The sequence below is a fragment of the Tursiops truncatus genome, chromosome 11 (assembly GCF_011762595.2).
Source record: "Tursiops truncatus isolate mTurTru1 chromosome 11, mTurTru1.mat.Y, whole genome shotgun sequence".
Taxonomy (NCBI): domain Eukaryota; kingdom Metazoa; phylum Chordata; class Mammalia; order Artiodactyla; family Delphinidae; genus Tursiops; species Tursiops truncatus.
The window spans coordinates 78,470,309-78,487,011 of NC_047044.1; the positions used below are offsets into that span (position 1 = coordinate 78,470,309).

The 16,703-nt window shown below is 37.8% G+C and overlaps 1 protein-coding gene and 1 long non-coding RNA gene across 5 annotated transcripts in view; one reads left to right on the plus strand and one right to left on the minus strand.

Moving 5' to 3' along the window:
* FAR2 (fatty acyl-CoA reductase 2) overlaps positions 1 to 16,703 on the minus strand; it is a 137,646-nt gene that overhangs the window by 93,486 nt on the left and 27,457 nt on the right. The gene's annotated exons all lie outside the window — the stretch shown is intronic.
* On the plus strand, positions 1,421 to 12,295 carry LOC117314277 (uncharacterized). 2 transcript variants are annotated; one of them, XR_004529003.2, is made up of 4 exons: positions 1,421 to 1,568; positions 4,247 to 4,303; positions 7,383 to 7,673; positions 11,650 to 12,295. It is a non-coding gene; the product is annotated as an uncharacterized lncRNA (long non-coding RNA). The 2 variants fall into 2 exon arrangements; XR_012324466.1 differs by lacking the exon at positions 4,247 to 4,303.

Below are 16,703 nucleotides of genomic sequence, written 5' to 3' on the forward strand. Positions count from 1 at the left end.
GTAAGTTCCCTTTCTTAAATTATATCAAACAAAAATCCTCTATGTAATACAATATAAATTGTTTATTATTGCTGAGAGACTCATTTTTTCAAAGTCACCATCAAAAATGGTAAACTAACAGGAACAATCAAACACTATTCTGCAGCAGTGTTGTCTAATAGAACTTTTTATGATGAAAAAATGTTCTATACCTGTGCTGTCTAATATGGTAGCCACTAGCAATATGTGGTGACCGTGCACTTACAATGTGGTTAATATAACTGAGGAATTGAATTTTTATTTTTATTAAATTTTAATTAATTAAATTTTAATTTAATTAATCTTTTAAAATTGATTTTTTCTTCCAGTTTTATTGAGATATAATTGACATACAGCACTGTATAAGTTTAAGGTGTACCGCATAATGAACTAAATTAATAAATAATTAAATTTTAATAAATAATTTAATTTTAAATATCTGATGTGGCTAGTGGCTACTGTATTGGACAATACAGTTCTAGTGGAATAATGAGCTCAAATTTTGCCAAATTGACGTAGACATATCAAAGTCAGCATTCACAATTAAAAAAATGAATGATACTATTCTACATGTAATTTATGACTAACCAGTTCATCTTAAGTCTCACTGTGATAGACATTAGAAAGTGGAGTTCTTTTCTTGATGAGTCTATTTCTTGACCTCTGTTTCTGCCCCTAACTCCAGCTTACATATACATGAAAAGGCAGAATTCCCATTTGACTTTAAGAGGCCAGCAGGTTTGGTATGCCTACCTCAAATCAGGCTGATATGTTTCCTCATGCAAAAAGATGATAGTAAATATAAGACCTCACCCTCTCTTTTATCTCTTGTTCAGAAGACATCTGTATTCAAATATAAATTTGTGCTCACAAATACATCTAAAGGGCAGTAGATGTCTATGAGAATTGTGGCCAAAACTGATATATATATATATTTTAAATTGGGATGTAGCTGTTTTACAATGTTGTGTTAGTTTCTACTGTACAGCGAAGTGGAGTTCCCTGTGCTATATAGCAGGTTCTCATTAGTTATCTATTTTATACATATTAGTGTATATATGTCAATCCCCATCTCCCAGGTCATCCCACCCCCCGTTTCACCCCTTGGTGTCTATACATTAGTTCTCTATGTCTGTGTCTCTATTTCTGCCTTGCAAATGAGTTCATCTGTACCATTTTTCTAGATATGTTTTTTTAAAGGGAAACTGAGTGTGCTGGGTAAGGTGGAGGTGAAAGTGGTTGTGAAAGGTAAAAGGAATAAGAACAAAATTAAAATGTATCAAGATCCAAAACAGGAGAAGAGAAAGCTCTCAAAGCAAAAGTGAAAGCATGAGACAGGAAGATAACGTGTGGGGTAGGCAGATGGTAGAGAGGGTGGAAGCAGGACAGTGTCTGGGTCAAAGCATCTGCAAGACACAGGAGAAAAAGAACATCCAAATTCAGAAGGAGACTAATCCAGAGCTGAGCGCTCCTCTGAACCCATCGTCACTAAGATCAACTGGCTCCTGCTGAAAATTTTCAGACCACATTTACCTGACTTCTGAGTCACGGTTGGTAGGGGTGGTGCTGCCCGCTCTTCTACCTTGAAACTCTGTCCTTGTTGTTTGTTCCACAAAATAATTGATTTCTTCTTATCTTCCTAGAGGCTGCTTCTCAGTCTCCTTCCCAGCTGATTTTTTTTATCTCCACTAGGTATGATTAGGGGAGGCTGTGCACTGCTCAGCTCCAGGGGTGCCATTCACATTGTAGACTGCACACATCTGTAAATTCATTATGATGACGTTCGGGCTGATGGCAGTAAAGGTGTCCTCTAATTCAAATAAGGGCACCATATGGCCTAGAAGCTCCTCAGTTTGGCCTCTAGCAAGGCAGTACTTCCCCTTGCGGGAGACCCTAGGCCCTTTGCTGTTTTCATTTTTAATGTAGATACTGATGACCTCATTCATACATACAGCTTCATCCACCACCTATATGGCTCCTAAACTGTTATATTATCCACAACCAGACTTCTCTCCAGAGCCCCAGACTCACCTTCTAATGGGGTTTTTACACAGTTCTACTCAGATATTTCAGTGGCACCAAAAATACAACACATTAAAAAGATGAATTGATCCCCAATCCTGTTTAACACCACCATCATCCATCTCGTAACTCAAGCCAGAATGTGAGAATTGTCTCTATCTCACTCACTCCCCACAAAACATCAATCTGTAAATCCTGGAGATTCTGCCTCAATTAACTCTGTCACACCTGTCCCTGCTACATTCTTAGTGCAGTTGTTTGGGGCCTCTCAATGGCCCTCTCCAATCACCTGTCATCTTTTCTGTTAATCTGGTGCATTCTGCATCCACATAGTTTCCAGTGGGATCTTGGCACATATTACCATGTCACTCTCTCACTGAAGCTTCTTCAATTGTTATATCTTGCTAATGCAATTCGTGATGGAATTTGAATTCCCAGTTGTGGGATATAACAAGTCACTACAGGTGAGCTGGTCCTGGCATGCTTCTCCATTTTCAACTTCCACCACTTGTCCTGACATATACGACACTTTAGACATACACATTACCTTTGCCTTCCTTAACAGGCCCAGCTCAACCTCTGAGGCTGGGTCAGTGGTCCTTCCTAGAACTCCAGTGGTATTTAGCAGAGCACATTGCAATAGTTTCCAAATCTGTCTTTCCCGAGAGACTTCAAGTACCTTGAGAACAGGGAAATGATTTTATCTTTGTAACTCTAGTACTTGCTACTCAGAATGATTGACAAGTCAATGGGTGAATGCATAAGTCAAAGAGAAAGGAAAGGGAGGAAATTATGAACTTCAAATTCTTCTGAAAGATCAGGAAAGTTGAGGAGGTAAGGTAGGAAAGAAAATAGTGGCTATGACGCAGTCCATGTCTCCAGATTTCAAAATCACTCAGCTTTTTCTAACCGCGTAGGTAGAAGTGTAGCATTGAATGCAGCATTATTTCACAGAGACGCCTAACATTTTTATGCTTCGGTTTTTTAAAAAAATCTTTAAAAGGGGCCAAATTACTTCAAAGCAGTAATACCCTATAAAGTCTTTGTCAAAGCTATGGATATTGGTGATAAAACTTAAAGGAAAGTTGCTATGATATTTAAATATAAAAGAATAATGGGAGAGAATAGAAATTGCCTTTACACAAAGCTATTTCAAAACAGTGAGCATAAAAGGAAACTCTCCAAGCATATTTTTTCTTCTATTCTTCTTTCTTTTAAAAAAGTTTGTTATTTTGAAAGTACATAGATGTTCACAGCTATAAAGAGGCAGTAGTGTCACATCTATTTGAAGTACATTTAATGTCACCATTAAGCTGTATCAATTACTTTGTATATGTAAACAACAGATATGAGTTTTTGGCTTATAAAAATTATCTTGCATTAAGTCTGAGATTTTATTTTGTTTCAAGTTCAAATATCTGGAGTATATCTATTTGAACACCATCATCAACAGAGCCTTATGATGGAATATACCATTTCTTAAACGAACACCCACAGAGTTTTAGAAGAAGTCAACTCTCCACACCATTAGTTTGAGCTATAATTAAACCATAATGCTGGCAACAACATGTCATAATTTCAAGCACTGACATTTTAAAATGCAGTTGGTTAAAAAAATTTTTTTAGTTTTAAAAGTTTACTGAGTCTATGTTCTGTTTCATTTGTATCTTCCTTTATAGTATTAGACATTCAAAAGGTGCTCATAAATACTTAGACAAATTATTAAACCTTCTAAGCCTCATTTTTACTCATCAAAGAGATGGGATTAATACCCATATCATAAAGTCATTGGAGGATTAAACGAGATAGTGCTTTGTACCGTGCCTGGTACATAGTAACCATTCAATCAAAGGTTGCTATTATTATGTGCATGTCTGATCCTTGTAAGCCTGGTTGAGGGGCTGTTTTATCCTCAACACTGTCATCTTATATTTCAGCTCTATAAGTAGCGTAATAGTTGAGTAACAAAACACAAAGCCAGGTTCAGAGACAAATTGGAAACTCTAAATGTACATAGCCAGCCAATAATGAGACACTGCAGACTAAGTAGCTTATGAAACAAACTTTTACCCTTTGGAATGATTTTTTTATCCGCCACGCAGCATAAAGTTAGTATTGAATAACTTAATGCACATTATAGGTCAAATGCAAATGTTGCTTCACGTGAGTTTTCTCTCCACCAAGGATTTTCATCAATTCTCCATAGGCCTATGACTCCAAGCAGATCGAGAACCACTGACCTAGACAACTGCAGGCATGGAAGGTACTTTGTTCTTCTTATAAGCACATTTGGCAGTGTGGTGCGGCATGCAGGATCTTAGTTCCCTGACCAAGGACCGAACCCGCGCCCCCTGCATTGGAAGCGTGGAGTCTTAACAACTGGACTGCCAGGGAAGTTCTAAAAATAAACTTCTAAAAGAGGGTTTTTTCTGACTCTTCCCCATTTTTGCAGATGTTTTTCAGGTGTTATTCTGAATCTTCTCTGTTTCTCTTTGAGTGTATTCTTTTGATCTCTCCTCAGCAGAGACACAGAACTGTTGGCCACAGTCATTCAGATTTGATCTCAATTTACTATTTTACTCTTCTTGCATTAAATAGTCATTTTATAGGAATTTTCTCTGCTGTTACCAACATTCCACATTATCCATATTATTTCCCTTTTAGATGATGATATGGGAGAATAAGATCAATGTTCTACATGAAAGATGAGACTTCATAAATAATAGAAGGAAGATTCACTATCATCCAGTTTAGAAAAAAATTGAAAGTGGTTGTAGATGGTGGACAGTATAATTTCCTTAAAACACTATGAGTTAAAATAGTTTAACTCTACCCACAACAGATTTACTGATCTGAAGAAATCACCAAAAAAGATATGTTGATTCTCAGGCTAAAAAATCAAGAAGGACTTGGGTTGGTCAGAAACCTTACTGAATTATCTAATATCAAAGAATGTTTTCAGGGAAAATCTCATGAATAGAAGTAAAGAACAAGAATTTGTAGATATTTTTCCCCAATAGTGATCAAAAGATAGAGACATCAAAACCTGACATTCTGGAAGCCCGAGGGGCTTGTGCTGTGGTGGGACAGGATTCTGCTTAGATTTCACTGCCATATTTTGTATAAGCCATTTCAAGAGTATTCACTGCATGTTGCACTAATTCCATGTTCACTGAACTATCTTTTTTGGACCCAACATAACAGTCTGACTCCATCATTTTGTGCTTGACTACAGACATCTTTTATGCCTTACGCCTCCCTCTTCCCCTCTGTCTCACATCTGGGCAAGCTGATAAAAACCTAGGTGCTTTGTCACCAACAGCAAGTTCAAATCATGCACTAAAACCCTCACTCCAGCCTCAGCCCCTAACCACCATAAAAACTCAAAGGCAATCTCCTTTTGTCCTTTCACAGTTCTTTCAAGCCATTTCAGATCAGCTTGAGAGGCCTGTCCTGCTCTCCCCAGAAAGCTTCATTATGGGAATAAAAAACCTTTTCATACATTCTTGGTGTGTGTGTGTGTGTGTGTGTGTGTGTGTGTGTGTTTGTGATGATTAGTTTCGAAATCCAAACCAAATTTTGGGTGGGGATCCAACTCAACTCTGTGGACTGGCCATAGCAACCAGTCACCAAGATACTGGAAGGAGGGTCCCTTGCAATGAAGACATAATAATTTTAGTACCTAGGAAGAAATCTGCATCCAAGAGTAACTTAATAAACTGAGACTCTAGTTCAGGTGTCCGCAGTCCCCTGGCTGTGGACCGGTATCGGTCTGTGGCCTGTTAGGAACTGGGCCACGCAGCCTGAGGTGAGCGGCAGGCCAGTGAGCGAAGCTTCCTCTGCTGCTCCCCATTGCTCTCCATCGCTCGCATTACCACCTGACCCATCCCACCCACCCCCCCCAACCCGTGGAAAAATTGTCTTCAACGAAACTGGTCCCTGGTGCCGAAACGGTTGGGGACCACTGCTCTAGTTCATACATCAATTTTTTGTGAGTTCATATACTGGGAATCCATTCCATTGAATCTAATCAATGTTAACATGATGTCAAGATTCAATTTCAGAAACTGAGAAGCTGAAGATTAGTCTTTGGAATTTGGTAACCTTTCCAAGAGATCACTACAGCACACTTTCTCTTTTTGCTTTTATTTATCATATGGAAACACAATTTTATTCCTCTAAGAAATAATGCACACACACTTCATTTGAAGGAACAGTTCTATTTTATGGAAGGGAAACTTAGATGCCTGCAGGGGGCAGTAGGTAACTTAAATGGAGCAGGCAAGAGAAAATAGACATGCTACGCTTTGCATTACAACCCAGAATAATCTGGCTCTATTACATTGCCCATTAAAACCCTTTACTGTGCTTTAAAAGGCATTGTGAAGCCAGATTTTGACCCCCTGCTGTAACTGCTAATGTTGAAAAGTTGCATAAATAGAAATAGCAGCATTTTAACCTCTTTGTTATTAAACAAAAACCTCTTGGTATCTGCAATGTAGACACTAACTTACAGGAATGTATATAAACAGGTGAAGAGTGCCACTGAAGGAATCAAGGCCTTTGTTTCAACTCTCTCTTGCTTTGCATTTCCACTTTCATTTTTATTTTATTTTGACCAGACCCTTATGCTTCATTAATTGTTACAAAATCTGATGCTCAATAAATGGACATTACTCCTGAAATAAATCCCGATGTTGACTTTGGTATTTTCAAACACTTTTTGGAAATACCAGAGTCAATATTTTATGGAATATTTTATGGAAACTTTGAGCTATTTGATAAAAACATAACAAATATTATTCACTGAACTAGAAATCTGCAAAAACATAGATGTTTTTTATAGAATTCTGGGATTTTGGAATTATCCAGAACTAGGTTCAAATAATGGCTTCACCAGTTACTAGCTGTGTGACTGGGGAAAGTTCATTAGCCTCAACAGTCCTGTGGAATGTTGTGAGGATTAAATGAGATTGCTTACATAAAGCATCCATCATATTGCCCAGCACAGGAAGTCCTCCATAAATGTTAACCCCTTTCATTTCCAAGTGAGTCCACGCAAGTCCTTTTGGGCTTTGGTACTGTGAAACCTTGCAGGGGCTTCATGAGCCTGATGGTTCATATTTACTCACAGTATTCAAACTTGCATAATCATAGAGGATAGTTTAATTGATTTAACTTGTGGAGGTACAATAACAATTGCAGGCATTACTGTGGTGTGTTGACTCACCCATATTTGAACTTGATGTGATAAAGAAGGTGAAAGAATTAATGATGGTTATTTCTCACTTATGGCTACTCACAACTATTGATTTTCTTCTCTTGCTTTCTGACAAGCACAGGAAATCCACCTGCTGTGCGGACAAAGTTTTAATCAACGAACACAAATAGCCAAGCAACCGACTTTCTGAAAAATGAGTCCACTATTTACTTTAAAGGAGTAGTCTCTAAATGGGAAATCATTGCCTATCCTCAAAAAGCATGGTTACACACTGATTCTACAGAAGTAAACTCTGATGCTAGGAGTGGATAAGACTCTGAAAGAAATCAAGCTTTCTGCTTCTTCCCTCCCAGAGGATCTTTTCAAGTTAATATCCCTGAAAGCCTAAAACAAAGCCACTTACAGACACAAGGTAAATGCAAAACCTGTTAATATAATGTTAGGGTTGAATGTGTAAATATATCAAAGGTCAAATTTCAGTTACAGTTCCCATAGCAATTGGAACTTAGCCACTTAACACTTCAACTGTAACAACAACCCAGAGTAACCACAACCAGAGAAAGCATTTCTGCAGCAGCTCTAGGCCTTTCTGTCACTGAAAAGTGTTGGCTATTACGTTGCATTTTGTTTTGGTGTGTTTATTCACATCAGGATTTCAAACGCATCGCATGTAGGGCCTACTACTGAAAGCTCTTCAAATTGGTATGTTTCACATTAATTCTAAAATTGTCCACTTCAGCCAGTGGTATTATAAATTCGTCCTTACACTTCTTTTTTTTTTTTTTTTTTTTTGTCTGCATTGGGTCTTCGTTGCTGCATGCAGGTTTTCTCTAGTTGTGGCAAGCGAGGGCTACTCTTCGTTGCGGTGTGTGGGCTGTAAGAGTGAGGGCTTCAGTAGTTGTGGCTCGCGGGCTCCAGAGCACAGGCTCAGTAGTTGTGGCACACGGGCTTTGCTGCTCCGTGTCATGTGGGATCGTCCCGGTCCAGGGCTCGAATCCGTGTCCCCTGCATTGGCAGGCGGATTCTTAACCACTGTGCCACCAGGGAAGTTCCATCCTTACACTTTTATGGAGAAACATTTATGATAAATCCTCCTTGGAAGGCTGTTTTTATGCTATAGTGTAAGTCAAAAAATTTAAGTGTTCACCATGCAGCAAACGAATTCAAAGTGTGAAATATGTAAAAATTAAGGGCCAAAAGCCAGGAAGCTTCACCCAAAGCTGAGGGTGAAGTAGTTTTATGGAAACTACTAAAATACAGCAACAACAATGTAAACTTTGGATAAATTTTGTTTTAAAAGCAGAGGTATAAATGATTTTTTATTATACACATAGCAGGAAAATAAAGACAACAAATATAGTTTCATAGTCAGATGAGAATTAGTGATCTCTGAACCTGTCTTCTTTGTATTCAAAGCTCAGTGTAACAGCTCAACCTTATGCCAGAATCATGATGTGAGATCAAATGGCTAGTTTATATAGTCAAAGTAAAGTGAGTGATTCTAGAATATCTAGAACAAGGGCCAACAAACTATAGCCCATAGACCAAATATAGCCTGAGGTCTTTTTATAAATAAAGTTTTATTGCAATACAGTCAAACCTATACCTTTATATACTGTCTGTGGCTGCTTTCATGCTATAATGACAGGCAGATGGAATGGTTGTGATAGAGACTACTGGGTTGGCAAAGCTTAAAATATTTACAATCTGGACCTCTACAGAAAATTCACCCAAGAAGCTTAAATAAAAGCATCCATAAGGACCCACTGCCTGGATAAAGGTTCCTACTGTATAGCACAGGTTCCCTGTGATAAACCATAATGGAAAAGAATATGAAAAAGAATGTATGTATATGTATAACTGAATCACGTTGCTGTACAGCAGAAATTAACACAACATTGTAAATCAGTTATACTTCAATAAAATAAATTTGAAAAAAAAAAGATCCAGTGCCTGAAATATACAACTTTCTGTATTTGGTTGAGGAGAAGTTAACAAAAAAATGCATAGACTAGAAATGAATATTTATTTTGTCCACTTTCAGGCCATAAAGTTACCAAATTCCAACTAAAATGTGGATAAATCATCCCTTAAAGAGTTTCAGAAAAGTTGATACAATTGCCTCTTTTTCATAATCTAACCATCGATGTACAGACACGATATAGTTAAAAATCTGTCTTGCTGGATTTAAAGCTTTAAAGTTCAAATGTCCTGTACTTGAAATCCAAATATTAGAAAGTATATTTATGTTTTTTTACTTCAGGGGTATTTTTATTGAAAGTCAAGTAGAAATAGAATACCTCAAGCAAAATATTTATCATTTAATAACCAAGTTTTAGAGAAATGAGGACGAATGGACAAAATAGTTATACTCAATACAGAATGAAAGAATGCCAGAAGGAACTTAGTGACATGTAAAATTGGTCTTGTAAAATAATGGGGGGGCCTCCCTGGTGGCGCAGTGGTTGAGAGTCCGCCCGCCGATGCAGGGGACGCGGGTTCATGCCCCGGTCCGGGAAGATCCCACATGCAGCGGAGCGGCTGGACCCGTGAGCCATGGCCGCTAAGCCTGTGCGTCCGGAGCCTGTGCTCCGCAACGGGAGAGGCCACAACAATGAGAGAGGCCCGCATACCGCAAAAAAAAAGGGTAAGAAATAGATAGTTTTATTAGCTGGAGGAAACATGGGAATATTTATGGAAGTTTCAGCAAGGGAAATTTAGGCAAACTACAATTAAAAAAAAAAAAAAAGGCAGAGCCATAAGAAAAACCAAGCTATATAAAATTCTGACAAGAAGACTGGAAATTCGTGTTCATATAATATCATGAATAATGAAAGCAATTATGGAAAATGGCAAAAAGATTGCATATTTTTCAGAAAAAAGTTAAGCCTGGAATTATAAAATGGTCGATTTAGCTTCAAACCTAAAAAAAAAAAATACTCAAGCAACTCATCCAGAAATCAATTTTCAACTGCTTAGAAGATTAGAAGGTACAAAATAATAACCACCATGGCTCTGGCTTTCTGAAAAATACATTTGGTCACACTGATCTCATTTCTTCCTATGATACAGTGACCGGAACAGTAGATAGAGTCAACTGAGGTCTTTCACTTAGTTGCTTATGACGTGCATCTTGTAAGAAACACAAAGATGGTTTAGAAAAACACAGACTCTCCTAGGGCTGCAATATGGAAACCACTAGCTCCAGGTGGCTACTATACACTTGAAATGTGGCTAGTCTGAATTCAGATATGCTGTTAAGTGTAAATATATAACAGATTTTGAAAACGTAGTACAAAAAACTCATATCGATGATTATATATTGGTTATATATTGAAATGATAATGTTTTATATATTCTGGGTTGAATAAAATATATGATTAAATTAATTTCACCAGTTTTAACATATTTCAATGTGACTATTAGCAAATTTAAAATTACACATAGTTTGCATTTGGACTTAACAATATTTCTACTGGAGAGCACTGTCTGGAATATGGATGCTAAACACAGTAGATTGTGGAGAATCTATTGTCCTTTGTGAGCATCATTTTTTCCTATGCAACAGAGGGTGGGAAGGTTGAGAGGTTGGAGGGTAGGATGGGGGCAGGAGAGTTCTTTGTTGGGCTGTTGGACAGTGTGTCCCCTCTATTGCTGTGTGGCTAGCATTTCTAGGCCCCACCCACTCATGCTTCCCCATCTCTAGTCATGACAGCCCAAACCATCCTTCTCATGGTTCCAAATGCCCCTAGGGTGATAGCCCATGTTGAAAACCAGTGGGCTAGGAGACTGCTCATAGGGTCCTTTTCAATGCTGAATTTTTATGATTCTACAGTGTGATTTTATAAAACTCCTTTTTTTGTTTTAGTTTTATGAAAATTACTTTTTATTGATATATGAACCTACTGTCTAATGACAGCCCACTTGAGGGCTGAACACACGACCATTCTTAGTGTTTACCCTGTACAATTTTCTAAGTTTGTATGAAGTGTATTCATCTAGCATTGTAGCACTTAGCACCTGCTGCTTTTTATTTCATTCATTTGTGTACATGTCTTGGGCTCCAAGCAAGATCATAAGCTCTGATGGCAGGAAGTTTCTTATATAACCTTTCTCTCCCATAACAAATGAATAATAGATACCAGTGAAGTAAATGTATCCAGAGGTCAGGATAGCTTTCTGGATTGAGTTAGAATCTGGCGTTATTTAATATTTTCAGCAGTGACTATGATGGTCATTCATTTGAAACTTAACCATATGCTGCCTTAGGCAGTATAAAAATTTGACTGTCCAAATTAAATAGAATTCTTTGAGGACAGAGAATTATGTGTTACTGTGGTAATAATAATATTTTAAAATAACTGTGATATATTCATTTTCTAATTTAGGAATTGAAAGAACCCTAAAAAGCAGACATTGTTATCATCTCCATTTTACTGAAGAGGAAACCTTGGTTTAAGGAAGTTGGAAACCTGATGACAGGAGTGCCAGGATTTGAAGATAGAACTTGAATTCAGGTCATCTGATGCTGGACTGATGGTCTTTGTGTCACTCTACAACACTGTAATATTCCTTCCTTTGTATCTGTCCTAGTTTTTTTTTCCATAGAAGTTGACCCTGAGAAAAGGATTTGAGTGGAAATTTGGGGAGGTGCAGGGAAAACCTGAGGAGTAGGGATGAGAAAAGCATCCAGTAAGGAGTGATATTAAGTCACTATATGCAAATGGACCTTAATATCTCAGGTAAATACTGGAAATGGAGATATTTGGAGCATTTGGAGATTGGGCCTATATAGAGGTGATTAAGCTAAAATGAGCATGTTAGAGTGGGCCCTAATCCAATCTGTCATGTCCTTATAAGAAGAAGAAATCTGGACACACAAAGAGATGTCAGGGATGTGCACACAGAGGAAAGACCATGTGAGGACGCAATGAAAAGGCGGCCGGAGAGAGGCCTCAGAAGAAACCATACTTGCCAACAGCTTGACCTTGGACTTTTACCCTCCCGAACTGTGAGAAAATAAATGTCTATCATTTAAGCCACCCAGTCTGTGGTATTTTGTTATGGCAGCAATTGCAAAAGAATACATGATGGCTCAGAAATTTTCCTCCCAAGTAGTAAGGGAGCTAGAATAAATGTTCTTAAGTTTCACACTCTGTACTCATGGGTCTCATATGGTCTCCTTGTCAACTCAAAGCCCCTGGCTAGGGACTCTGACCTGTGAACCACCTGGACTGTCCTCACCTACGTCCTGTTTTTGCCTCCCCACTGCCATCCCTGTTCTGCTATTTTCCAGTATTGCTCACAACCATGCATAGACAACACACCCATTTCCATCTGAATAAGACATTGGAGAATCGGCCTTCCCAGCTACTACTCAGGTAGATGGATATTTTGGGAATAGCATTAGAATTCAAAAAGAGTTAGAAGCGCTGGAATGAAGTACACAAAGTGAATTTTAATAGCAAACACACATAGGATTAAAAACATTTCAGAGAGACAACAGCCATCAGTTATAGCTAAAGATTTTGAATTCCAACTGAATTTCAATGCAGAATATAGCGCAATAACACATTATCCGTGTCATTCCTTTAAGTAAAGAGCACAGGGCTGATACAGAACAAGTGAGGTACAGATGTGAACGCACATTTTAATTCATTGCACCAGTGGTGTTAGATGATATTATTATGTATCTAGAGGACAAGAGGATATGCTGGAAGAAGAAATTAATTTTCCATTACACATCTGGGTAAAAATTATGTCTAGTTTGGAACATTATGAAATGATATATAAAATGGAAATATTGAAAAGAGGCAAGAAGTGAAAAATAGAGATGGTTTAACATTTGTTTAGAAGTCTTTGAGGCAAAGCCTGTGAAATTTGGAAAATGAAGATCAGCAACAATACTGAAGTTTCTGAAGTGGTATCTGGTGGATTCAGATCAGCTATCTATTCCTATTGGGGATTTACAAGAGAAGAAATGGATATTGAAAGCTGAAGGAGAGATTTAACTGAGCCTCACAAACCTTGAGGGTCAGAGTAAAATATTAGAAAATGCCACCAAAGGTTAAAAAAATTTCCTCTCCAGGGACCTGTAAGAACAAGGATGATCGATCACACTTTTCAATGGATCTTGGGAACCAGGCCACACAATTTATCACAGTGAGAATAAATAATTTGGAAATATAGCTCTGAGAACAAATAATTTGGAAGTACAGTTCTTGGACACTTGAGTGGTATTTAAGAATTCAGTGACAAATTAACTTGTCTACAACTTCTTTATTTAAAGCCTGACCTAATCTCTCTCAGAACTGCAGGTTCAAATTGATTTCTGTGGCCTGGATAGACACTTATTCTGGTGGAGTTATGTAAGGTTCTTCTATAAAGGAGGGAGATAAGCCTCTTGGAGATTTTTCTATCTTTGTGTTGATTTTTTTAGAGATGAAATTCACATAACGTAAAATAAACTATTCTTAATGCGTTCAATTCAGTGGCATATGATATATTCACACTGGTACAAAACCATCACCTTGATAAAGTTCCAAATTTGTGTTGATATTTGCAGTTAAGACAGTCTTCAGTGTATTTCTTTTTGAGGTTTCCTAATAAAATAACAATGTGGTACAGAATCTAGAAATCTGAGAGGTTTTGGTAAACTTTCATTTGGAATTAAAACAGTCACTTAATACATGAATGATACATGTTTGTGCTTCATAAATGAATGATAATAAAATAAGTTAGAGTGCTATTAACCAATAAGATAAAATGCTGATTAGAGAGTGTCCTGCTAATTAGCTTCAGGAGAACTATGAAAAGGTACTACACCCCAAAAGGCACATTTCAAATAAAATTTGATTATTGTTAGCTGTAGAAAGTTCAATCTTTAGTGGGTAATTTTGTGTATGAACTTCAGAAACACTAATATAAAAGTCTATCCCTCTATGTTGGCCAACTGTTACATGATATAGTTGAAAAATGTTAAGCATAATGGCAAGATAAACACGGGTCATTGAGACAAGTAAAAACATACAGTATTTTATAAATAAGTAGATAGGAATGAATGAACATTTAAGAGTAATAAAACTAGATACAACAGGCTTTGATGATGTAAAAATATATATGCTTAGAAAAGAGCAGAAGGAATTGTCTTCCCACTCTCACTCCAACAAGGTAGAGAGAAGGTATGTGACAAGCTGGTGTTCTTTCTGCACACAGAGGATTAAGACATGAGAGAACCAGATGTTCTCTCAGGAAATCCAGAGATTTCTGGCCCTTTGTATTTTACTTTGTGAGTGGCTTTTAAAGATAGATAATGATAGATAGATGATAGATAGCTAGTAGCTAGATAGATTCATTGAATAATACATGTAACCTTAGGAAAATACATGTTGTTTGAAGAGAGGAAAGATTCCCCAGGCCAAGTATCTCTCCCTAGAAGTCCTCCCTGGGGCCTGAAAACACTCTCAGAAGACAATATAATTTTGGGTTAAACTGTATATATGTGCTCTGAAAGTGGTCACATATCAGATAGTTACAGCATCTCTCCAATTAGTTTAAGAAACTAATTTAGTAGGACCAGTAGTGACTGGATAAATCAGGATGGAGGAATTTCCTCAAGACTAAGGATGTGAGGTTAAGGACTTCATTGGGAGAGGGTAGTTTTGGGGACCTGACCCAGAGCATCATGAGGGCATCGGAAACACATCCTGAAAGAAGTAAAGAACTCAGAGGCATTCTGAACAGGCTTGACTGTCCTTATGATCTGGTCTATAACTGGTGGTACTGGGCTCTCACAGAGAAGCCTTCTTAATACAGTCAGTATTCATTATTTCTCTGCAAAACATTTAGGGTACAATAAACAACATTTCCTGTATTGGGAAGTGATATCTTTTTTTTTTTTTAAATCAAGAAAAGCGATATCTGCAGCTTTACATAAGCATCCTTTTATTTCACCAACAGTGCATCTGCTTTTGGGTTAGTTGCACCTATCATACTTCGCCAGTAATGCTGAGCCTTCGAAGGAAGATTTTGTTGTTTGGCTCTTCTGAAGCTGGCTGATTTCAATTTTTCTTGACTGATCCTGTAAACTACTTAACTGTCCCCAAATTCCTCTTAAAGAGAAAATTTTCCATTGCAAATATGAGATAAACAACAACATCTTTAATATTAACATTCCTTAGCCCACCTACTTTGAAAGGCATGAGTTTTTCCATCACCCACTTTTCTCTTGGCAGTACTCATAGCAAAGTTTTAAATTTTATGTGGAAAATGGTCCATTTCATTCCCATCAACAATGCTCCCTGCTGCAAACCTCCATATCTGACTGAAGCAACTGTAGTTGACAACAGACTAATTGCTTCGGATGACAAATCCCTGAAGTAGAGGAGACAGATAGGATAGGTTTGGTTCCCTTTGGGCCTCAGTTTTTCCATTTGAAACAGGAAAAAGTTCCTGAAATTAGAGCATACAAGTTGGAATGACCATGGGTTGCCTATCAAGGATCTGAGTATACAGGTGTCACTCTAGTGTCATGAAGAATGAGCAAGGGATTTTGAGTCTTATACTCCTCTGTGTAAATCTCCGCTCCGAAAAGCACCTATCACTTCAATTCTGTCTTCTTTTAAGTGGGAATCATGTCTGGCTTGAAGCTTTGTTGTGAGGATTAAAAAGAATGTATATAAAGATCCTGGCATAGGGTAAGTACGCAGCAGGTGGCTACAGAGGCATTTAAAGTCTCTGAACTACCTAGCTTAGTGCTCCACGCACAGGAGAAGCATAATAAATGTTGGTTTCTTTCCTCTTTCCCTTTCTTATTATATATCACAGCAACGGCCTGGATTTTGGCATCAGGATTCAGATGCAATGCAATTAAGATATTGTCATGGACTGAATTGTGTCTGCCCCCTCCCCAAATTCATATGTTGAAACTCTAACCCCCAGCACCTCAGAATGTAACTGTACTTGGAGATGTCTTTAACTAGGTGATTAAATTAAAATGAGATCTTTAGGGTATGTACTAATTAATCTAACTCATGTCCTTATAAGAAAAGGACAGTTAGATACCAGCACTGTGCGTGTGAGTGCATGTGCGTGCGCACGTGTGTGTGTATGCGCACACAGCAAAGATCACGTGGGGACACAGCAAGAAGGCAGTCATCTGCCAGTCAAGGAGAGTGGTCTCAGAAGAAACCAAACCTGCTGACACCTTGATCATGGACTTCCAGCCTCCAGAACTGTGAGAAATTAAATGTCTGTTGTTTAAACCACCCAGTTTCACTGTTTTGTTATGGCAGCCCTAGCAAACTAACACAGAGGTGAATATATTTCTGAATATGTGCATCTGATGATATGTACAGATCCCCCCAAATTTTTTAAAAAGTAGAAAGAAAGGAAGGAAGGAAGGAGGGGAGGAAAATTCCTGGTGTTACGGGCTGAACTGTGT